At 63.1% G+C, this 22414-nt stretch overlaps 1 protein-coding gene across 10 annotated transcripts in view; it reads left to right on the top strand.

Annotated features, from left to right (window-relative positions):
• LOC146398877 (uncharacterized) overlaps positions 1-22414 on the top strand; it is a 112624-nt gene that overhangs the window by 11255 nt on the left and 78955 nt on the right. For 2 of the 10 annotated variants that reach the window (XM_084979452.1, XM_084979451.1), the window contains exon 1: positions 20569-20738. The exons of 1 other annotated variant lie outside the window; for it this stretch is intronic. The gene's annotated coding sequence lies outside the window, so the exon portion shown is untranslated. Of the gene's footprint in view, positions 1-4068; positions 4231-13536; positions 13673-20568; positions 20739-21762; positions 21885-22414 lie in introns of those variants that run through there. 7 more of the 10 variants (XR_014817561.1, XM_084979457.1, XM_084979454.1 and 4 more) reach the window with 6 other exon arrangements.

The following is a 22414-nucleotide window of genomic DNA, read 5'->3' as shown; positions in this document are numbered from 1 at the left end:
TGAGGGGCATTCTAGGGGATAGGTTCAAGGTAGGTGTTTGTGGCGGCTGCGGTGGTGGTGGTGGTGGGTGGTGGTGGTTTTTGTTGTGGGTTGTTGGTTTTTGTTTGGTTGTTGTGAAGGGGGAAGAGGGCGGAGGATGAGGACCCCTTAGCAAATGGGAGCGGAAGGATGTCAGGAAAGGAGCCCAGAGGGGTTCGTGTGGGAATGGGCCAGGGCAGCTGGGAGGGGCTTGTGGGTAGTGCCTGAACAGAGGGGAAGGGAGAGCTGAAGGGAGTGCTGAGGGCCAGGGCGAGCAGGGGGGGACTGAGGTAAGGCTGTCAGCGGAGTTCCAGCAGACAGGTTCAAGTGAGGATGTTTTGGTTTTGGTTTTTGGCTTGCTGTGTGTGTGTGTGTGTGCGTTTGATTGTTTGTTTGAGAAGGGGGTAGAGGGGTGGATAGGTTGGATGCCTTTGAAGTGATGGGGAAAGTTCCCAGGAAGGGGGGGGTGTAGGTGGGTGGGGGCAGGGCGGGGCGAGGGGGGCGGGGACCCAGTTGTGCAGAGCGCCTGCGTGGGGGTTGCGTGCGTGCCGGGGAAGGGAGTCCCCGGAGCGACTGCTGAGGGCCACCGCGGCGAGCGAGCGTGGGTGAAGGAGCTGAGGATGTGAGCAGGGCTGCAGCGGGCAGGTCCAAGGTAGGTTTGTGTTTTATCTTTGTGAGAAGGGAAGAGGGTGCCTAGGATGCTTGGGAAAAGGGGGATGGAAGGTCCCAGGAAGTGTTTGGGGGAAAGGTGCGTGTTTGGGGCGGGACGAGGGGGGCGGGGAGCGGCTTGGGGGCGGCGCAGGCGTGGGGGTTGGGTGCGTGCAGGGGAAGGGAGCGCGCAGGGACTGTGGAGGGCCACCGCGAGCGTGGGGGCCGGAGGTGAGGATGGCAGCGGAGCCCCAGCTGAGAGGTTGAAGTTAGGGTTCGTTTTGAGAGGCAGGAAGAGGGTGGATGGGATCCCTTGGAAAAGTGGAGGCGAGGTCTAGGAGAGGTCCTAGGAAGGGTTGGGCCTGTGCGAGTGCGGGGAGCATGGAGGCGGGCGGGCACCCCTTGCCCCCAGAGCGTGCGTGGGGGTTGCGTTGGTGCAGGGGAAGGGAGGCGGGAGGGAATGGAGTGGGACACGGAGAGCCTGGGGCCCTGCGGGGAGGTTGTGAGGGGCATTCTAGGGGATAGGTTCAAGGTAGGTGTTTGTGGCGGCTGCGGTGGTGGTGGTGGTGGGTGGTGGTGGTTTTTGTTGTGGGTTGTTGGTTTTTGTTTGGTTGTTGTGAAGGGGGAAGAGGGCGGAGGATGAGGACCCCTTAGCAAATGGGAGCGGAAGGATGTCAGGAAAGGAGCCCAGAGGGGTTCGTGTGGGAATGGGCCAGGGCAGCTGGGGAGGGTCTTGTGGGTAGTGCCTGAACAGAGGGGAAGGGAGAGCTGAAGGCCAGGGCGAGCAGGGGGGGACTGAGGTAAGGCTGTCAGCGGAGTTCCAGCAGACAGGTTCAAGTGAGGATGTTTTGGTTTTGGTTTTTGGCTTGCTGTGTGTGTGTGTGTGTGAGTTTGATTGTTTGTTTGAGAAGGGGGTAGAGGGGTGGATAGGTTGGATGCCTTTGAAGTGATGGGGAAAGTTCCCAGGAAGGGGGGGGTGTAGGTGGGTGGGGGCAGGGCGGGGCGAGGGGGGCGGGGACCCGGTTGTGCAGAGCGCCTGCGTGGGGGTTGCGTGCGTGCCGTGGCGTGCGTGGGGGTTGCGTGCGTGCCGGGGAAGGGAGTCCCCGGAGCGACTGCTGAGGGCCACCGCGGCGAGCGAGCGTGGGTGAAGGAGCTGAGGATGTGAGCAGGGCTGCAGCGGGCAGGTCCAAGGTAGGTTTGTGTTTCATCTTTGTGAGAAGGGAAGAGGGTGCCTAGGATGCTTGGGAAAAGGGGGATGGAAGGTCCCAGGAAGTGTTTGGGGGAAAGGTGCGTGTTTGGGGCGGGACGAGGGGGGCGGGGAGCGGCTTGGGGGCGGCGCAGGCGTGGGGGTTGGGTGCGTGCAGGGGAAGGGAGCGCGCAGGGACTGTGGAGGGCCACCGCGAGCGTGGGGGCCGGAGGTGAGGATGGCAGCGGAGCCCCAGCTGAGAGGTTGAAGTTAGGGTTCCTTTTGAGAGGCAGGAAGAGGGTGGATGGGATCCCTTGGAAAAGTGGAGGCGAGGTCCTAGGAAGGGTTGGGCCTGTGCGGGTGCGGGGAGCGTGGAGGCGGGCGGGCACCCCTTGCCCCCAGAGCGTGCGTGGGGGTTGCGTGGGTGCAGGGGAAGGGAGGCGGGAGGGAATGGAGAGGGACACGGAGAGCCTGGGGCCCTGCGGGGAGGTTGTGAGGGGCATTCTAGGGGATAGGTTCAAGGTAGGTGTTTGTGGCGGCTGCGGTGGTGGTGGTGGTGGGTGGTGGTGGTTTTTGTTGTGGGTTTTTGGTTTTTGTTTGGTTGTTGTGAAGGGGGAAGAGGGCGGAGGATGAGGACCCCTTAGCAAATGGGAGCGGAAGGATGTCAGGAAAGGAGCCCAGAGGGGTTCGTGTGGGAATGGGCCAGGGCAGCTGGGAGGGGCTTGTGGGTAGTGCCTGAACAGAGGGGAAGGGAGAGCTGAAGGGAGTGCTGAGGGCCAGGGCGAGCAGGGGGGGACTGAGGTAAGGCTGTCAGCGGAGTTCCAGCAGACAGGTTCAAGTGAGGATGTTTTGGTTTTGGTTTTTGGCTTGCTGTGTGTGTGTGTGTGTGAGTTTGATTGTTTGTTTGAGAAGGGGGTAGAGGGGTGGATAGGTTGGATGCCTTTGAAGTGATGGGGAAAGTTCCCAGGAAGGGGGGGGTGTAGGTGGGTGGGGGCAGGGCGGGGCGAGGGGGGCGGGGACCCGGTTGTGCAGAGCGCCTGCGTGGGGGTTGCGTGCGTGCCGTGGCGTGCGTGGGGGTTGCATGCGTGCCAGGGAAGGGAGTCCCCGGAGCGACTGCTGAGGGCCACCGCGGCGAGCGAGCGTGGGTGAAGGAGCTGAGGATGTGAGCAGGGCTGCAGCGGGCAGGTCCAAGGTAGGTTTGTGTTTTATCTTTGTGAGAAGGGAAGAGGGTGCCTAGGATGCTTGGGAAAAGGGGGATGGAAGGTCCCAGGAAGTGTTTGGGGGAAAGGTGCGTGTTTGGGGCGGGACGAGGGGGGCGGGGAGCGGCTTGGGGGCGGCGCAGGCGTGGGGGTTGGGTGCGTGCAGGGGAAGGGAGCGCGCAGGGACTGTGGAGGGCCACCGCGAGCGTGGGGGCCGGAGGTGAGGATGGCAGCGGAGCCCCAGCTGAGAGGTTGAAGTTAGGGTTCCTTTTGAGAGGCAGGAAGAGGGTGGATGGGATCCCTTGGAAAAGTGGAGGCGAGGTCCTAGGAAGGGTTGGGCCTGTGCGGGTGCGGGGAGCGTGGAGGCGGGCGGGCACCCCTTGCCCCCAGAGCGTGCGTGGGGGTTGCGTGGGTGCAGGGGAAGGGAGGCGGGAGGGAATGGAGAGGGACACGGAGAGCCTGGGGCCCTGCGGGGAGGTTGTGAGGGGCATTCTAGGGGATAGGTTCAAGGTAGGTGTTTGTGGCGGCTGCGGTGGTGGTGGTGGTGGGTGGTGGTGGTTTTTGTTGTGGGTTTTTGGTTTTTGTTTGGTTGTTGTGAAGGGGGAAGAGGGCGGAGGATGAGGACCCCTTAGCAAATGGGAGCGGAAGGATGTCAGGAAAGGAGCCCAGAGGGGTTCGTGTGGGAATGGGCCAGGGCAGCTGGGAGGGGCTTGTGGGTAGTGCCTGAACAGAGGGGAAGGGAGAGCTGAAGGGAGTGCTGAGGGCCAGGGCGAGCAGGGGGGGACTGAGGTAAGGCTGTCAGCGGAGTTCCAGCAGACAGGTTCAAGTGAGGATGTTTTGGTTTTGGTTTTTGGCTTGCTGTGTGTGTGTGTGTGTGAGTTTGATTGTTTGTTTGAGAAGGGGGTAGAGGGGTGGATAGGTTGGATGCCTTTGAAGTGATGGGGAAAGTTCCCAGGAAGGGGGGGGTGTAGGTGGGTGGGGGCAGGGCGGGGCGAGGGGGGCGGGACCCGGTTGTGCAGAGCGCCTGCGTGGGGGTTGCGTGCGTGCCGTGGCGTGCGTGGGGGTTGCGTGCGTGCCGGGGAAGGGAGTCCCCGGAGCGACTGCTGAGGGCCACCGCGGCGAGCGAACGTGGGTGAAGGAGCTGAGGATGTGAGCAGGGCTGCAGCGGGCAGGTCCAAGGTAGGTTTGTGTTTTATCTTTGTGAGAAGGGAAGAGGGTGCCTAGGATGCTTGGGAAAAGGGGGATGGAAGGTCCCAGGAAGTGTTTGGGGGAAAGGTGCGTGTTTGGGGCGGGACGAGGGGGGCGGGGAGCGGCTTGGGGGCGGCGCAGGCGTGGGGGTTGGGTGCGTGCAGGGGAAGGGAGCGCGCAGGGACTGTGGAGGGCCACCGCGAGCGTGGGGGCCGGAGGTGAGGATGGCAGCGGAGCCCCAGCTGAGAGGTTGAAGTTAGGGTTCGTTTTGAGAGGCAGGAAGAGGGTGGATGGGATCCCTTGGAAAAGTGGAGGCGAGGTCTAGGAGAGGTCCTAGGAAGGGTTGGGCCTGTGCGGGTGCGGGGAGCGTGGAGGCGGGCGGGCACCCCTTGCCCCCAGAGCGTGCGTGGGGGTTGCGTGGGTGCAGGGGAAGGGAGGCGGGAGGGAATGGAGAGGGACACGGAGAGCCTGGGGCCCTGCGGGGAGGTTGTGAGGGGCATTCTAGGGGATAGGTTCAAGGTAGGTGTTTGTGGCGGCTGCGGTGGTGGTGGTGGTGGGTGGTGGTGGTTTTTGTTGTGGGTTTTTGGTTTTTGTTTGGTTGTTGTGAAGGGGGAAGAGGGCGGAGGATGAGGACCCCTTAGCAAATGGGAGCGGAAGGATGTCAGGAAAGGAGCCCAGAGGGGTTCGTGTGGGAATGGGCCAGGGCAGCTGGGAGGGGCTTGTGGGTAGTGCCTGAACAGAGGGGAAGGGAGAGCTGAGGGCCAGGGCGAGCAGGGGGGGACTGAGGTAAGGCTGTCAGCGGAGTTCCAGCAGACAGGTTCAAGTGAGGATGTTTTGGTTTTGGTTTTTGGCTTGCTGTGTGTGTGTGTGTGTGAGTTTGATTGTTTGTTTGAGAAGGGGGTAGAGGGGTGGATAGGTTGGATGCCTTTGAAGTGATGGGGAAAGTTCCCAGGAAGGGGGGGGTGTAGGTGGGTGGGGGCAGGGCGGGGCGAGGGGGGCGGGGACCCGGTTGTGCAGAGCGCCTGCGTGGGGGTTGCGTGCGTGCCGTGGCGTGCGTGGGGGTTGCGTGCGTGCCGGGGAAGGGAGTCCCCGGAGCGACTGCTGAGGGCCACCGCGGCGAGCGAGCGTGGGTGAAGGAGCTGAGGATGTGAGCAGGGCTGCAGCGGGCAGGTCCAAGGTAGGTTTGTGTTTTATCTTTGTGAGAAGGGAAGAGGGTGCCTAGGATGCTTGGGAAAAGGGGGATGGAAGGTCCCAGGAAGTGTTTGGGGGAAAGGTGCGTGTTTGGGGCGGGACGAGGGGGGCGGGGAGCGGCTTGGGGGCGGCGCAGGCGTGGGGGTTGGGTGCGTGCAGGGGAAGGGAGCGCGCAGGGACTGTGGAGGGCCACCGCGAGCGTGGGGGCCGGAGGTGAGGATGGCAGCGGAGCCCCGGCTGAGAGGTTGAAGTTAGGGTTCGTTTTGAGAGGCAGGAAGAGGGTGGATGGGATCCCTTGGAAAAGTGGAGGCGAGGTCTAGGAGAGGTCCTAGGAAGGGTTGGGCCTGTGCGGGTGCGGGGAGCGTGGAGGCGGGCGGGCACCCCTTGCCCCCAGAGCGTGCGTGGGGGTTGCGTGGGTGCAGGGGAAGGGAGGCGGGAGGGAATGGAGAGGGACACGGAGAGCCTGGGGCCCTGCGGGGAGGTTGTGAGGGGCATTCTAGGGGATAGGTTCAAGGTAGGTGTTTGTGGCGGCTGCGGTGGTGGTGGTGGTGGGTGGTGGTGGTTTTTGTTGTGGGTTGTTGGTTTTTGTTTGGTTGTTGTGAAGGGGGAAGAGGGCGGAGGATGAGGACCCCTTAGCAAATGGGAGCGGAAGGATGTCAGGAAAGGAGCCCAGAGGGGTTCGTGTGGGAATGGGCCAGGGCAGCTGGGAGGGGCTTGTGGGTAGTGCCTGAACAGAGGGGAAGGGAGAGCTGAAGGCCAGGGCGAGCAGGGGGGGACTGAGGTAAGGCTGTCAGCGGAGTTCCAGCAGACAGGTTCAAGTGAGGATGTTTTGGTTTTGGTTTTTGGTTTGCTGTGTGTGTGTGTGTGTGCGCGTTTGATTGTTTGTTTGAGAAGGGGGTAGAGGGGTGGATAGGTTGGATGCCTTTGAAGTGATGGGGAAAGTTCCCAGGAAGGGGGGGGTGTAGGTGGGTGGGGGCAGGGCGGGGCGAGGGGGGCGGGGACCCGGTTGTGCAGAGCGCCTGCGTGGGGGTTGCGTGCGTGCCGTGGCGTGCGTGGGGGTTGCGTGCGTGCCGGGGAAGGGAGTCCCCGGAGCGACTGCTGAGGGCCACCGCGGCGAGCGAGCGTGGGTGAAGGAGCTGAGGATGTGAGCAGGGCTGCAGCGGGCAGGTCCAAGGTAGGTTTGTGTTTTATCTTTGTGAGAAGGGAAGAGGGTGCCTAGGATGCTTGGGAAAAGGGGGATGGAAGGTCCCAGGAAGTGTTTGGGGGAAAGGTGCGTGTTTGGGGCGGGACGAGGGGGGCGGGGAGCGGCTTGGGGGCGGCGCAGGCGTGGGGGTTGGGTGCGTGCAGGGGAAGGGAGCGCGCAGGGACTGTGGAGGGCCACCGCGAGCGTGGGGGCCGGAGGTGAGGATGGCAGCGGAGCCCTGGCTGAGAGGTTGAAGTTAGGGTTCGTTTTGAGAGGCAGGAAGAGGGTAGATGGGATCCCTTGGAAAAGTGGAGGCGAGGTCTAGGAGAGGTCCTAGTAAGGGTTGGGCCTGTGCGGGTGCGGGGAGCTTGGAGGCGGGCGGGCACCCCTTGCCCCCAGAGCGTGCGTGGGGGTTGCGTGGGTGCAGGGGAAGGGAGGCGGGGGGGAATGGAGAGGGACACGGAGAGCCTGGGGCCCTGCGGGGAGGTTGTGAGGGGCATTCTAGGGGATAGGTTCAAGGTAGGTGTTTGTGGCGGCTGCGGTGGTGGTGGTGGTGGGTGGTGGTGGTTTTTGTTGTGGGTTGTTGGTTTTTGTTTGGTTGTTGTGAAGGGGGAAGAGGGCGGAGGATGAGGACCCCTTAGCAAATGGGAGCGGAAGGATGTCAGGAAAGGAGCCCAGAGGGGTTCGTGTGGGAATGGGCCAGGGCAGCTGGGAGGGGCTTGTGGGTAGTGCCTGAACAGAGGGGAAGGGAGAGCTGAAGGGAGTGCTGAGGGCCAGGGCGAGCAGGGGGGGACTGAGGTAAGGCTGTCAGCGGAGTTCCAGCAGACAGGTTCAAGTGAGGATGTTTTGGTTTTGGTTTTTGGCTTGCTGTGTGTGTGTGTGTGTGCGTTTGATTGTTTGTTTGAGAAGGGGGTAGAGGGGTGGATAGGTTGGATGCCTTTGAAGTGATGGGGAAAGTTCCCAGGAAGGGGGGGGTGTAGGTGGGTGGGGGCAGGGCGGGGCGAGGGGGGCGGGGACCCGGTTGTGCAGAGCGCCTGCGTGGGGGTTGCGTGCGTGCCGTGGCGTGCGTGGGGGTTGCGTGCGTGCCGGGGAAGGGAGTCCCCGGAGCGACTGCTGAGGGCCACCGCGGCGAGCGAGCGTGGGTGAAGGAGCTGAGGATGTGAGCAGGGCTGCAGCGGGCAGGTCCAAGGTAGGTTTGTGTTTTATCTTTGTGAGAAGGGAAGAGGGTGCCTAGGATGCTTGGGAAAAGGGGGATGGAAGGTCCCAGGAAGTGTTTGGGGGAAAGGTGCGTGTTTGGGGCGGGACGAGGGGGGCGGGGAGCGGCTTGGGGGCGGCGCAGGCGTGGGGGTTGGGTGCGTGCAGGGGAAGGGAGCGCGCAGGGACTGTGGAGGGCCACCGCGAGCGTGGGGGCCGGAGGTGAGGATGGCAGCGGAGCCCCGGCTGAGAGGTTGAAGTTAGGGTTCGTTTTGAGAGGCAGGAAGAGGGTGGATGGGATCCCTTGGAAAAGTGGAGGCGAGGTCTAGGAGAGGTCCTAGGAAGGGTTGGGCCTGTGCGGGTGCGGGGAGCGTGGAGGCGGGCGGGCACCCCTTGCCCCCAGAGCGTGCGTGGGGGTTGCGTGGGTGCCGGGGAAGGGAGGCGGGAGGGAATGGAGAGGGACACGGAGAGCCTGGGGCCCTGCGGGGAGGTTGTGAGGGGCATTCTAGGGGATAGGTTCAAGGTAGGTGTTTGTGGCGGCTGCGGTGGTGGTGGTGGTGGGTGGTGGTGGTTTTTGTTGTGGGTTTTTGGTTTTTGTTTGGTTGTTGTGAAGGGGGAAGAGGGCGGAGGATGAGGACCCCTTAGCAAATGGGAGCGGAAGGATGTCAGGAAAGGAGCCCAGAGGGGTTCGTGTGGGAATGGGCCAGGGCAGCTGGGAGGGGCTTGTGGGTAGTGCCTGAACAGAGGGGAAGGGAGAGCTGAAGGCCAGGGCGAGCAGGGGGGGACTGAGGTAAGGCTGTCAGCGGAGTTCCAGCAGACAGGTTCAAGTGAGGATGTTTTGGTTTTGGTTTTTGGTTTGCTGTGTGTGTGTGTGTGTGCGCGTTTGATTGTTTGTTTGAGAAGGGGGTAGAGGGGTGGATAGGTTGGATGCCTTTGAAGTGATGGGGAAAGTTCCCAGGAAGGGGGGGGTGTAGGTGGGTGGGGGCAGGGCGGGGCGAGGGGGGCGGGGACCCGGTTGTGCAGAGCGCCTGCGTGGGGGTTGCGTGCGTGCCGTGGCGTGCGTGGGGGTTGCGTGCGTGCCGGGGAAGGGAGTCCCCGGAGCGACTGCTGAGGGCCACCGCGGCGAGCGAGCGTGGGTGAAGGAGCTGAGGATGTGAGCAGGGCTGCAGCGGGCAGGTCCAAGGTAGGTTTGTGTTTTATCTTTGTGAGAAGGGAAGAGGGTGCCTAGGATGCTTGGGAAAAGGGGGATGGAAGGTCCCAGGAAGTGTTTGGGGGAAAGGTGCGTGTTTGGGGCGGGACGAGGGGGGCGGGGAGCGGCTTGGGGGCGGCGCAGGCGTGGGGGTTGGGTGCGTGCAGGGGAAGGGAGCGCGCAGGGACTGTGGAGGGCCACCGCGAGCGTGGGGGCCGGAGGTGAGGATGGCAGCGGAGCCCTGGCTGAGAGGTTGAAGTTAGGGTTCGTTTTGAGAGGCAGGAAGAGGGTAGATGGGATCCCTTGGAAAAGTGGAGGCGAGGTCTAGGAGAGGTCCTAGGAAGGGTTGGGCCTGTGCGGGTGCGGGGAGCTTGGAGGCGGGCGGGCACCCCTTGCCCCCAGAGCGTGCGTGGGGGTTGCGTGGGTGCAGGGGAAGGGAGGCGGGGGGGAATGGAGAGGGACACGGAGAGCCTGGGGCCCTGCGGGGAGGTTGTGAGGGGCATTCTAGGGGATAGGTTCAAGGTAGGTGTTTGTGGCGGCTGCGGTGGTGGTGGTGGTGGGTGGTGGTGGTTTTTGTTGTGGGTTGTTGGTTTTTGTTTGGTTGTTGTGAAGGGGGAAGAGGGCGGAGGATGAGGACCCCTTAGCAAATGGGAGCGGAAGGATGTCAGGAAAGGAGCCCAGAGGGGTTCGTGTGGGAATGGGCCAGGGCAGCTGGGAGGGGCTTGTGGGTAGTGCCTGAACAGAGGGGAAGGGAGAGCTGAAGGCCAGGGCGAGCAGGGGGGGACTGAGGTAAGGCTGTCAGCGGAGTTCCAGCAGACAGGTTCAAGTGAGGATGTTTTGGTTTTGGTTTTTGGTTTGCTGTGTGTGTGTGTGTGTGCGCGTTTGATTGTTTGTTTGAGAAGGGGGTAGAGGGGTGGATAGGTTGGATGCCTTTGAAGTGATGGGGAAAGTTCCCAGGAAGGGGGGGGTGTAGGTGGGTGGGGGCAGGGCGGGGCGAGGGGGGCGGGGACCCGGTTGTGCAGAGCGCCTGCGTGGGGGTTGCGTGCGTGCCGTGGCGTGCGTGGGGGTTGCGTGCGTGCCGGGGAAGGGAGTCCCCGGAGCGACTGCTGAGGGCCACCGCGGCGAGCGAGCGTGGGTGAAGGAGCTGAGGATGTGAGCAGGGCTGCAGCGGGCAGGTCCAAGGTAGGTTTGTGTTTTATCTTTGTGAGAAGGGAAGAGGGTGCCTAGGATGCTTGGGAAAAGGGGGATGGAAGGTCCCAGGAAGTGTTTGGGGGAAAGGTGCGTGTTTGGGGCGGGACGAGGGGGGCGGGGAGCGGCTTGGGGGCGGCGCAGGCGTGGGGGTTGGGTGCGTGCAGGGGAAGGGAGCGCGCAGGGACTGTGGAGGGCCACCGCGAGCGTGGGGGCCGGAGGTGAGGATGGCAGCGGAGCCCTGGCTGAGAGGTTGAAGTTAGGGTTCGTTTTGAGAGGCAGGAAGAGGGTAGATGGGATCCCTTGGAAAAGTGGAGGCGAGGTCTAGGAGAGGTCCTAGGAAGGGTTGGGCCTGTGCGGGTGCGGGGAGCTTGGAGGCGGGCGGGCACCCCTTGCCCCCAGAGCGTGCGTGGGGGTTGCGTGGGTGCAGGGGAAGGGAGGCGGGGGGGAATGGAGAGGGACACGGAGAGCCTGGGGCCCTGCGGGGAGGTTGTGAGGGGCATTCTAGGGGATAGGTTCAAGGTAGGTGTTTGTGGCGGCTGCGGTGGTGGTGGTGGTGGGTGGTGGTGGTTTTTGTTGTGGGTTGTTGGTTTTTGTTTGGTTGTTGTGAAGGGGGAAGAGGGCGGAGGATGAGGACCCCTTAGCAAATGGGAGCGGAAGGATGTCAGGAAAGGAGCCCAGAGGGGTTCGTGTGGGAATGGGCCAGGGCAGCTGGGAGGGGCTTGTGGGTAGTGCCTGAACAGAGGGGAAGGGAGAGCTGAAGGGAGTGCTGAGGGCCAGGGCGAGCAGGGGGGGACTGAGGTAAGGCTGTCAGCGGAGTTCCAGCAGACAGGTTCAAGTGAGGATGTTTTGGTTTTGGTTTTTGGCTTGCTGTTTGTGTGTGTGTGTGCGTTTGATTGTTTGTTTGAGAAGGGGGTAGAGGGGTGGATAGGTTGGATGCCTTTGAAGTGATGGGGAAAGTTCCCAGGAAGGGGGGGGTGTAGGTGGGTGGGGGCAGGGCGGGGCGAGGGGGGCGCGTGCGTGCCGGGGAAGGGAGTCCCCGGAGCGACTGCTGAGGGCCACCGCGGCGAGCGAGCGTGGGTGAAGGAGCTGAGGATGTGAGCAGGGCTGCAGCGGGCAGGTCCAAGGTAGGTTTGTGTTTTATCTTTGTGAGAAGGGAAGAGGGTGCCTAGGATGCTTGGGAAAAGGGGGATGGAAGGTCCCAGGAAGTGTTTGGGGGAAAGGTGCGTGTTTGGGGCGGGACGAGGGGGGCGGGGAGCGGCTTGGGGGCGGCGCAGGCGTGGGGGTTGGGTGCGTGCAGGGGAAGGGAGCGCGCAGGGACTGTGGAGGGCCACCGCGAGCGTGGGGGCCGGAGGTGAGGATGGCAGCGGAGCCCCAGCTGAGAGGTTGAAGTTAGGGTTCGTTTTGAGAGGCAGGAAGAGGGTGGATGGGATCCCTTGGAAAAGTGGAGGCGAGGTCTAGGAGAGGTCCTAGGAAGGGTTGGGCCTGTGCGGGTGCGGGGAGCATGGAGGCGGGCGGGCACCCCTTGCCCCCAGAGCGTGCGTGGGGGTTGCGTTGGTGCAGGGGAAGGGAGGCGGGAGGGAATGGAGTGGGACACGGAGAGCCTGGGGCCCTGCGGGGAGGTTGTGAGGGGCATTCTAGGGGATAGGTTCAAGGTAGGTGTTTGTGGCGGCTGCGGTGGTGGTGGTGGTGGGTGGTGGTGGTTTTTGTTGTGGGTTGTTGGTTTTTGTTTGGTTGTTGTGAAGGGGGAAGAGGGCGGAGGATGAGGACCCCTTAGCAAATGGGAGCGGAAGGATGTCAGGAAAGGAGCCCAGAGGGGTTCGTGTGGGAATGGGCCAGGGCAGCTGGGGAGGGTCTTGTGGGTAGTGCCTGAACAGAGGGGACGGGAGAGCTGAAGGCCAGGGCGAGCAGGGGGGGACTGAGGTAAGGCTGTCAGCGGAGTTCCAGCAGACAGGTTCAAGTGAGGATGTTTTGGTTTTGGTTTTTGGCTTGCTGTGTGTGTGTGTGTGTGAGTTTGATTGTTTGTTTGAGAAGGGGGTAGAGGGGTGGATAGGTTGGATGCCTTTGAAGTGATGGGGAAAGTTCCCAGGAAGGGGGGGGTGTAGGTGGGTGGGGGCAGGGCGGGGCGAGGGGGGCGGGGACCCGGTTGTGCAGAGCGCCTGCGTGGGGGTTGCGTGCGTGCCGTGGCGTGCGTGGGGGTTGCGTGCGTGCCGGGGAAGGGAGTCCCCGGAGCGACTGCTGAGGGCCACCGCGGCGAGCGAGCGTGGGTGAAGGAGCTGAGGATGTGAGCAGGGCTGCAGCGGGCAGGTCCAAGGTAGGTTTGTGTTTTATCTTTGTGAGAAGGGAAGAGGGTGCCTAGGATGCTTGGGAAAAGGGGGATGGAAGGTCCCAGGAAGTGTTTGGGGGAAAGGTGCGTGTTTGGGGCGGGACGAGGGGGGCGGGGAGCGGCTTGGGGGCGGCGCAGGCGTGGGGGTTGGGTGCGTGCAGGGGAAGGGAGCGCGCAGGGACTGTGGAGGGCCACCGCGAGCGTGGGGGCCGGAGGTGAGGATGGCAGCGGAGCCCCAGCTGAGAGGTTGAAGTTAGGGTTCGTTTTGAGAGGCAGGAAGAGGGTGGATGGGATCCCTTGGAAAAGTGGAGGCGAGGTCCTAGGAAGGGTTGGGCCTGTGCGGGTGCGGGGAGCGTGGAGGCGGGCGGGCACCCCTTGCCCCCAGAGCGTGCGTGGGGGTTGCGTGGGTGCAGGGGAAGGGAGGCGGGAGGGAATGGAGAGGGACACGGAGAGCCTGGGGCCCTGCGGGGAGGTTGTGAGGGGCATTCTAGGGGATAGGTTCAAGGTAGGTGTTTGTGGCGGCTGCGGTGGTGGTGGTGGTGGGTGGTGGTGGTTTTTGTTGTGGGTTGTTGGTTTTTGTTTGGTTGTTGTGAAGGGGGAAGAGGGCGGAGGATGAGGACCCCTTAGCAAATGGGAGCGGAAGGATGTCAGGAAAGGAGCCCAGAGGGGTTCGTGTGGGAATGGGCCAGGGCAGCTGGGAGGGGCTTGTGGGTAGTGCCTGAACAGAGGGGAAGGGAGAGCTGAAGGCCAGGGCGAGCAGGGGGGGACTGAGGTAAGGCTGTCAGCGGAGTTCCAGCAGACAGGTTCAAGTGAGGATGTTTTGGTTTTGGTTTTTGGCTTGCTGTGTGTGTGTGTGTGTGAGTTTGATTGTTTGTTTGAGAAGGGGGTAGAGGGGTGGATAGGTTGGATGCCTTTGAAGTGATGGGGAAAGTTCCCAGGAAGGGGGGGGTGTAGGTGGGTGGGGGCAGGGCGGGGCGAGGGGGGCGGGACCCAGTTGTGCAGAGCGCCTGCGTGGGGGTTGCGTGCGTGCCGTGGCGTGCGTGGGGGTTGCGAGCGTGCCGGGGAAGGGAGTCCCCGGAGCGACTGCTGAGGGCCACCGCGGCGAGCGAGCGTGGGTGAAGGAGCTGAGGATGTGAGCAGGGCTGCAGCGGGCAGGTCCAAGGTAGGTTTGTGTTTTATCTTTGTGAGAAGGGAAGAGGGTGCCTAGGATGCTTGGGAAAAGGGGGATGGAAGGTCCCAGGAAGTGTTTGGGGGAAAGGTGCGTGTTTGGGGCGGGACGAGGGGGGCGGGGAGCGGCTTGGGGGCGGCGCAGGCGTGGGGGTTGGGTGCGTGCAGGGGAAGGGAGCGCGCAGGGACTGTGGAGGGCCACCGCGAGCGTGGGGGCCGGAGGTGAGGATGGCAGCGGAGCCCCAGCTGAGAGGTTGAAGTTAGGGTTCGTTTTGAGAGGCAGGAAGAGGGTGGATGGGATCCCTTGGAAAAGTGGAGGCGAGGTCCTAGGAAGGGTTGGGCCTGTGCGGGTGCGGGGAGCGTGGAGGCGGGCGGGCACCCCTTGCCCCCAGAGCGTGCGTGGGGGTTGCAGGGGAAGGGAGGCGGGAGGGAATGGAGAGGGACACGGAGAGCCTGGGGCCCTGCGGGGAGGTTGTGAGGGGCATTCTAGGGGATAGGTTCAAGGTAGGTGTTTGTGGCGGCTGCGGTGGTGGTGGTGGTGGGTGGTGGTGGTTTTTGTTGTGGGTTGTTGGTTTTTGTTTGGTTGTTGTGAAGGGGGAAGAGGGCGGAGGATGAGGACCCCTTAGCAAATGGGAGCGGAAGGATGTCAGGAAAGGAGCCCAGAGGGGTTCGTGTGGGAATGGGCCAGGGCAGCTGGGAGGGGCTTGTGGGTAGTGCCTGAACAGAGGGGAAGGGAGAGCTGAAGGGAGTGCTGAGGGCCAGGGCGAGCAGGGGGGGACTGAGGTAAGGCTGTCAGCGGAGTTCCAGCAGACAGGTTCAAGTGAGGATGTTTTGGTTTTGGTTTTTGGCTTGCTGTGTGTGTGTGTGTGTGCGTTTGATTGTTTGTTTGAGAAGGGGGTAGAGGGGTGGATAGGTTGGATGCCTTTGAAGTGATGGGGAAAGTTCCCAGGAAGGGGGGGGTGTAGGTGGGTGGGGGCAGGGCGGGGCGAGGGGGGCGGGGACCCAGTTGTGCAGAGCGCCTGCGTGGGGGTTGCGTGCGTGCCGGGGAAGGGAGTCCCCGGAGCGACTGCTGAGGGCCACCGCGGCGAGCGAGCGTGGGTGAAGGAGCTGAGGATGTGAGCAGGGCTGCAGCGGGCAGGTCCAAGGTAGGTTTGTGTTTTATCTTTGTGAGAAGGGAAGAGGGTGCCTAGGATGCTTGGGAAAAGGGGGATGGAAGGTCCCAGGAAGTGTTTGGGGGAAAGGTGCGTGTTTGGGGCGGGACGAGGGGGGCGGGGAGCGGCTTGGGGGCGGCGCAGGCGTGGGGGTTGGGTGCGTGCAGGGGAAGGGAGCGCGCAGGGACTGTGGAGGGCCACCGCGAGCGTGGGGGCCGGAGGTGAGGATGGCAGCGGAGCCCCAGCTGAGAGGTTGAAGTTAGGGTTCGTTTTGAGAGGCAGGAAGAGGGTGGATGGGATCCCTTGGAAAAGTGGAGGCGAGGTCCTAGGAAGGGTTGGGCCTGTGCGGGTGCGGGGAGCGTGGAGGCGGGCGGGCACCCCTTGCCCCCAGAGCGTGCGTGGGGGTTGCAGGGGAAGGGAGGCGGGAGGGAATGGAGAGGGACACGGAGAGCCTGGGGCCCTGCGGGGAGGTTGTGAGGGGCATTCTAGGGGATAGGTTCAAGGTAGGTGTTTGTGGCGGCTGCGGTGGTGGTGGTGGTGGGTGGTGGTGGTTTTTGTTGTGGGTTTTTGGTTTTTGTTTGGTTGTTGTGAAGGGGGAAGAGGGCGGAGGATGAGGACCCCTTAGCAAATGGGAGCGGAAGGATGTCAGGAAAGGAGCCCAGAGGGGTTCGTGTGGGAATGGGCCAGGGCAGCTGGGAGGGGCTTGTGGGTAGTGCCTGAACAGAGGGGAAGGGAGAGCTGAAGGGAGTGCTGAGGGCCAGGGCGAGCAGGGGGGGACTGAGGTAAGGCTGTCAGCGGAGTTCCAGCAGACAGGTTCAAGTGAGGATGTTTTGGTTTTGGTTTTTGGCTTGCTGTGTGTGTGTGTGTGTGAGTTTGATTATTTGTTTGAGAAGGGGGTAGAGGGGTGGATAGGTTGGATGCCTTTGAAGTGATGGGGAAAGTTCCCAGGAAGGGGGGGGTGTAGGTGGGTGGGGGCAGGGCGGGGCGAGGGGGGCGGGGACCCGGTTGTGCAGAGCGCCTGCGTGGGGGTTGCGTGCGTGCCGTGGCGTGCGTGGGGGTTGCGTGCGTGCCGGGGAAGGGAGTCCCCGGAGCGACTGCTGAGGGCCACCGCGGCGAGCGAGCGTGGGTGAAGGAGCTGAGGATGTGAGCAGGGCTGCAGCGGGCAGGTCCAAGGTAGGTTTGTGTTTTATCTTTGTGAGAAGGGAAGAGGGTGCCTAGGATGCTTGGGAAAAGGGGGATGGAAGGTCCCAGGAAGTGTTTGGGGGAAAGGTGCGTGTTTGGGGCGGGACGAGGGGGGCGGGGAGCGGCTTGGGGGCGGCGCAGGCGTGGGGGTTGGGTGCGTGCAGGGGAAGGGAGCGCGCAGGGACTGTGGAGGGCCACCGCGAGCGTGGGGGCCGGAGGTGAGGATGGCAGCGGAGCCCCAGCTGAGAGGTTGAAGTTAGGGTTCGTTTTGAGAGGCAGGAAGAGGGTGGATGGGATCCCTTGGAAAAGTGGAGGCGAGGTCTAGGAGAGGTCCTAGGAAGGGTTGGGCCTGTGCGAGTGCGGGGAGCATGGAGGCGGGCGGGCACCCCTTGCCCCCAGAGCGTGCGTGGGGGTTGCGTTGGTGCAGGGGAAGGGAGGCGGGAGGGAATGGAGTGGGACACGGAGAGCCTGGGGCCCTGCGGGGAGGTTGTGAGGGGCATTCTAGGGGATAGGTTCAAGGTAGGTGTTTGTGGCGGCTGCGGTGGTGGTGGTGGTGGGTGGTGGTGGTTTTTGTTGTGGGTTGTTGGTTTTTGTTTGGTTGTTGTGAAGGGGGAAGAGGGCGGAGGATGAGGACCCCTTAGCAAATGGGAGCGGAAGGATGTCAGGAAAGGAGCCCAGAGGGGTTCGTGTGGGAATGGGCCAGGGCAGCTGGGGAGGGTCTTGTGGGTAGTGCCTGAACAGAGGGGAAGGGAGAGCTGAAGGCCAGGGCGAGCAGGGGGGGACTGAGGTAAGGCTGTCAGCGGAGTTCCAGCAGACAGGTTCAAGTGAGGATGTTTTGGTTTTGGTTTTTGGCTTGCTGTGTGTGTGTGTGTGTGAGTTTGATTGTTTGTTTGAGAAGGGGGTAGAGGGGTGGATAGGTTGGATGCCTTTGAAGTGATGGGGAAAGTTCCCAGGAAGGGGGGGGTGTAGGTGGGTGGGGGCAGGGCGGGGCGAGGGGGGCGGGGACCCGGTTGTGCAGAGCGCCTGCGTGGGGGTTGCGTGCGTGCCGTGGCGTGCGTGGGGGTTGCGTGCGTGCCGGGGAAGGGAGTCCCCGGAGCGACTGCTGAGGGCCACCGCGGCGAGCGAGCGTGGGTGAAGGAGCTGAGGATGTGAGCAGGGCTGCAGCGGGCAGGTCCAAGGTAGGTTTGTGTTTCATCTTTGTGAGAAGGGAAGAGGGTGCCTAGGATGCTTGGGAAAAGGGGGATGGAAGGTCCCAGGAAGTGTTTGGGGGAAAGGTGCGTGTTTGGGGCGGGACGAGGGGGGCGGGGAGCGGCTTGGGGGCGGCGCAGGCGTGGGGGTTGGGTGCGTGCAGGGGAAGGGAGCGCGCAGGGACTGTGGAGGGCCACCGCGAGCGTGGGGGCCGGAGGTGAGGATGGCAGCGGAGCCCCAGCTGAGAGGTTGAAGTTAGGGTTCCTTTTGAGAGGCAGGAAGAGGGTGGATGGGATCCCTTGGAAAAGTGGAGGCGAGGTCCTAGGAAGGGTTGGGCCTGTGCGGGTGCGGGGAGCGTGGAGGCGGGCGGGCACCCCTTGCCCCCAGAGCGTGCGTGGGGGTTGCGTGGGTGCAGGGGAAGGGAGGCGGGAGGGAATGGAGAGGGACACGGAGAGCCTGGGGCCCTGCGGGGAGGTTGTGAGGGGCATTCTAGGGGATAGGTTCAAGGTAGGTGTTTGTGGCGGCTGCGGTGGTGGTGGTGGTGGGTGGTGGTGGTTTTTGTTGTGGGTTTTTGGTTTTTGTTTGGTTGTTGTGAAGGGGGAAGAGGGCGGAGGATGAGGACCCCTTAGCAAATGGGAGCGGAAGGATGTCAGGAAAGGAGCCCAGAGGGGTTCGTGTGGGAATGGGCCAGGGCAGCTGGGAGGGGCTTGTGGGTAGTGCCTGAACAGAGGGGAAGGGAGTGCTGAGGGCCAGGGCGAGCAGGGGGGGACTGAGGTAAGGCTGTCAGCGGAGTTCCAGCAGACAGGTTCAAGTGAGGATGTTTTGGTTTTGGTTTTTGGCTTGCTGTGTGTGTGTGTGTGTGAGTTTGATTGTTTGTTTGAGAAGGGGGTAGAGGGGTGGATAGGTTGGATGCCTTTGAAGTGATGGGGAAAGTTCCCAGGAAGGGGGGGGTGTAGGTGGGTGGGGGCAGGGCGGGGCGAGGGGGGCGGGGACCCGGTTGTGCAGAGCGCCTGCGTGGGGGTTGCGTGCGTGCCGTGGCGTGCGTGGGGGTTGCGTGCGTGCCGGGGAAGGGAGTCCCCGGAGCGACTGCTGAGGGCCACCGCGGCGAGCGAGCGTGGGTGAAGGAGCTGAGGATGTGAGCAGGGCTGCAGCGGGCAGGTCCAAGGTAGGTTTGTGTTTTATCTTTGTGAGAAGGGAAGAGGGTGCCTAGGATGCTTGGGAAAAGGGGGATGGAAGGTCCCAGGAAGTGTTTGGGGGAAAGGTGCGTGTTTGGGGCGGGACGAGGGGGGCGGGGAGCGGCTTGGGGGCCGCGCAGGCGTGGGGGTTGGGTGCGTGCAGGGGAAGGGAGCGCGCAGGGACTGTGGAGGGCCACCGCGAGCGTGGGGGCCGGAGGTGAGGATGGCAGCGGAGCCCCGGCTGAGAGGTTGAAGTTAGGGTTCGTTTTGAGAGGCAGGAAGAGGGTGGATGGGATCCCTTGGAAAAGTGGAGGCGAGGTCTAGGAGAGGTCCTAGGAAGGGTTGGGCCTGTGCGGGTGCGGGGAGCGTGGAGGCGGGCGGGCACCCCTTGCCCCCAGAGCGTGCGTGGGGGTTGCGTGGGTGCAGGGGAAGGGAGGCGGGAGGGAATGGAGAGGGACACGGAGAGCCTGGGGCCCTGCGGGGAGGTTGTGAGGGGCATTCTAGGGGATAGGTTCAAGGTAGGTGTTTGTGGCGGCTGCGGTGGTGGTGGTGGTGGGTGGTGGTGGTTTTTGTTGTGGGTTGTTGGTTTTTGTTTGGTTGTTGTGAAGGGGGAAGAGGGCGGAGGATGAGGACCCCTTAGCAAATGGGAGCGGAAGGATGTCAGGAAAGGAGCCCAGAGGGGTTCGTGTGGGAATGGGCCAGGGCAGCTGGGAGGGGCTTGTGGGTAGTGCCTGAACAGAGGGGAAGGGAGAGCTGAAGGCCAGGGCGAGCAGGGGGGGACTGAGGTAAGGCTGTCAGCGGAGTTCCAGCAGACAGGTTCAAGTGAGGATGTTTTGGTTTTGGTTTTTGGTTTGCTGTGTGTGTGTGTGTGTGCGCGTTTGATTGTTTGTTTGAGAAGGGGGTAGAGGGGTGGATAGGTTGGATGCCTTTGAAGTGATGGGGAAAGTTCCCAGGAAGGGGGGGGTGTAGGTGGGTGGGGGCAGGGCGGGGCGAGGGGGGCGGGGACCCGGTTGTGCAGAGCGCCTGCGTGGGGGTTGCGTGCGTGCCGTGGCGTGCGTGGGGGTTGCGTGCGTGCCGGGGAAGGGAGTCCCCGGAGCGACTGCTGAGGGCCACCGCGGCGAGCGAGCGTGGGTGAAGGAGCTGAGGATGTGAGCAGGGCTGCAGCGGGCAGGTCCAAGGTAGGTTTGTGTTTTATCTTTGTGAGAAGGGAAGAGGGTGCCTAGGATGCTTGGGAAAAGGGGGATGGAAGGTCCCAGGAAGTGTTTGGGGGAAAGGTGCGTGTTTGGGGCGGGACGAGGGGGGCGGGGAGCGGCTTGGGGGCGGCGCAGGCGTGGGGGTTGGGTGCGTGCAGGGGAAGGGAGCGCGCAGGGACTGTGGAGGGCCACCGCGAGCGTGGGGGCCGGAGGTGAGGATGGCAGCGGAGCCCCAGCTGAGAGGTTGAAGTTAGGGTTCGTTTTGAGAGGCAGGAAGAGGGTGGATGGGATCCCTTGGAAAAGTGGAGGCGAGGTCTAGGAGAGGTCCTAGGAAGGGTTGGGCCTGTGCGAGTGCGGGGAGCATGGAGGCGGGCGGGCACCCCTTGCCCCCAGAGCGTGCGTGGGGGTTGCGTTGGTGCAGGGGAAGGGAGGCGGGAGGGAATGGAGTGGGACACGGAGAGCCTGGGGCCCTGCGGGGAGGTTGTGAGGGGCATTCTAGGGGATAGGTTCAAGGTAGGTGTTTGTGGCGGCTGCGGTGGTGGTGGTGGTGGGTGGTGGTGGTTTTTGTTGTGGGTTGTTGGTTTTTGTTTGGTTGTTGTGAAGGGGGAAGAGGGCGGAGGATGAGGACCCCTTAGCAAATGGGAGCGGAAGGATGTCAGGAAAGGAGCCCAGAGGGGTTCGTGTGGGAATGGGCCAGTGCAGCTGGGGAGGGTCTTGTGGGTAGTGCCTGAACAGAGGGGAAGGGAGAGCTGAAGGCCAGGGCGAGCAGGGGGGGACTGAGGTAAGGCTGTCAGCGGAGTTCCAGCAGACAGGTTCAAGTGAGGATGTTTTGGTTTTGGTTTTTGGCTTGCTGTGTGTGTGTGTGTGTGAGTTTGATTGTTTGTTTGAGAAGGGGGTAGAGGGGTGGATAGGTTGGATGCCTTTGAAGTGATGGGGAAAGTTCCCAGGAAGGGGGGGGTGTAGGTGGGTGGGGGCAGGGCGGGGCGAGGGGGGCGGGGACCCGGTTGTGCAGAGCGCCTGCGTGGGGGTTGCGTGCGTGCCGTGGCGTGCGTGGGGGTTGCGTGCGTGCCGGGGAAGGGAGTCCCCGGAGCGACTGCTGAGGGCCACCGCGGCGAGCGAGCGTGGGTGAAGGAGCTGAGGATGTGAGCAGGGCTGCAGCGGGCAGGTCCAAGGTAGGTTTGTGTTTCATCTTTGTGAGAAGGGAAGAGGGTGCCTAGGATGCTTGGGAAAAGGGGGATGGAAGGTCCCAGGAAGTGTTTGGGGGAAAGGTGCGTGTTTGGGGCGGGACGAGGGGGGCGGGGAGCGGCTTGGGGGCGGCGCAGGCGTGGGGGTTGGGTGCGTGCAGGGGAAGGGAGCGCGCAGGGACTGTGGAGGGCCACCGCGAGCGTGGGGGCCGGAGGTGAGGATGGCAGCGGAGCCCCAGCTGAGAGGTTGAAGTTAGGGTTCCTTTTGAGAGGCAGGAAGAGGGTGGATGGGATCCCTTGGAAAAGTGGAGGCGAGGTCCTAGGAAGGGTTGGGCCTGTGCGGGTGCGGGGAGCGTGGAGGCGGGCGGGCACCCCTTGCCCCCAGAGCGTGCGTGGGGGTTGCGTGGGTGCAGGGGAAGGGAGGCGGGAGGGAATGGAGAGGGACACGGAGAGCCTGGGGCCCTGCGGGGAGGTTGTGAGGGGCATTCTAGGGGATAGGTTCAAGGTAGGTGTTTGTGGCGGCTGCGGTGGTGGTGGTGGTGGGTGGTGGTGGTTTTTGTTGTGGGTTGTTGGTTTTTGTTTGGTTGTTGTGAAGGGGGAAGAGGGCGGAGGATGAGGACCCCTTAGCAAATGGGAGCGGAAGGATGTCAGGAAAGGAGCCCAGAGGGGTTCGTGTGGGAATGGGCCAGGGCAGCTGGGAGGGGCTTGTGGGTAGTGCCTGAACAGAGGGGAAGGGAGAGCTGAAGGCCAGGGCGAGCAGGGGGGGACTGAGGTAAGGCTGTCAGCGGAGTTCCAGCAGACAGGTTCAAGTGAGGATGTTTTGGTTTTGGTTTTTGGCTTGCTGTGTGTGTGTGTGTGTGCGTTTGATTGTTTGTTTGAGAAGGGGGTAGAGGGGTGGATAGGTTGGATGCCTTTGAAGTGATGGGGAAAGTTCCCAGGAAGGGGGGGGTGTAGGTGGGTGGGGGCAGGGCGGGGCGAGGGGGGCGGGGACCCGGTTGTGCAGAGCGCCTGCGTGGGGGTTGCGTGCGTGCCGGGGAAGGGAGTCCCCGGAGCGACTGCTGAGGGCCACCGCGGCGAGCGAGCGTGGGTGAAGGAGCTGAGGATGTGAGCAGGGCTGCAGCGGGCAGGTCCAAGGTAGGTTTGTGTTTTATCTTTGTGAGAAGGGAAGAGGGTGCCTAGGATGCTTGGGAAAAGGGGGATGGAAGGTCCCAGGAAGTGTTTGGGGGAAAGGTGCGTGTTTGGGGCGGGACGAGGGGGGCGGGGAGCGGCTTGGGGGCGGCGCAGGCGTGGGGGTTGGGTGCGTGCAGGGGAAGGGAGCGCGCAGGGACTGTGGAGGGCCACCGCGAGCGTGGGGGCCGGAGGTGAGGATGGCAGCGGAGCCCCAGCTATGTATAGATTTCTAAGGTATCTCCAGACTCTTCTCCATAGTGGCTGTACCAGTTTACATTCCCACCAGCAGTGCAGGAGGGTTCCCTTTTCTCCACAGCCCTTCCAGCACTTGTTCTTTGTGGTTTTATTAATGGTCATTCTGATTGGTGTGAGGTGATATCTCATGGTTGTTTTGATTTGTATTTCTCTTATAATCAACGATGTTGAGCATTTTTTCATGTGTTTGTTGGCCGTCTGTGTATCTTCTTCGGAGAATTGTGTATTCAGGTCTTTTT

This window comes from Sus scrofa, chromosome 10 (assembly GCF_054392235.1).
Source record: "Sus scrofa isolate SSC_HxYL_T2T_F1_AM1 chromosome 10, Sscrofa_HxYL_maternal_Yorkshire_Landrace_v2.0, whole genome shotgun sequence".
NCBI lineage: Eukaryota > Metazoa > Chordata > Mammalia > Artiodactyla > Suidae > Sus > Sus scrofa.
Note: the sequence above shows the minus strand (reverse complement) of the source record. Positions and strands in the feature narration are given on the sequence as shown.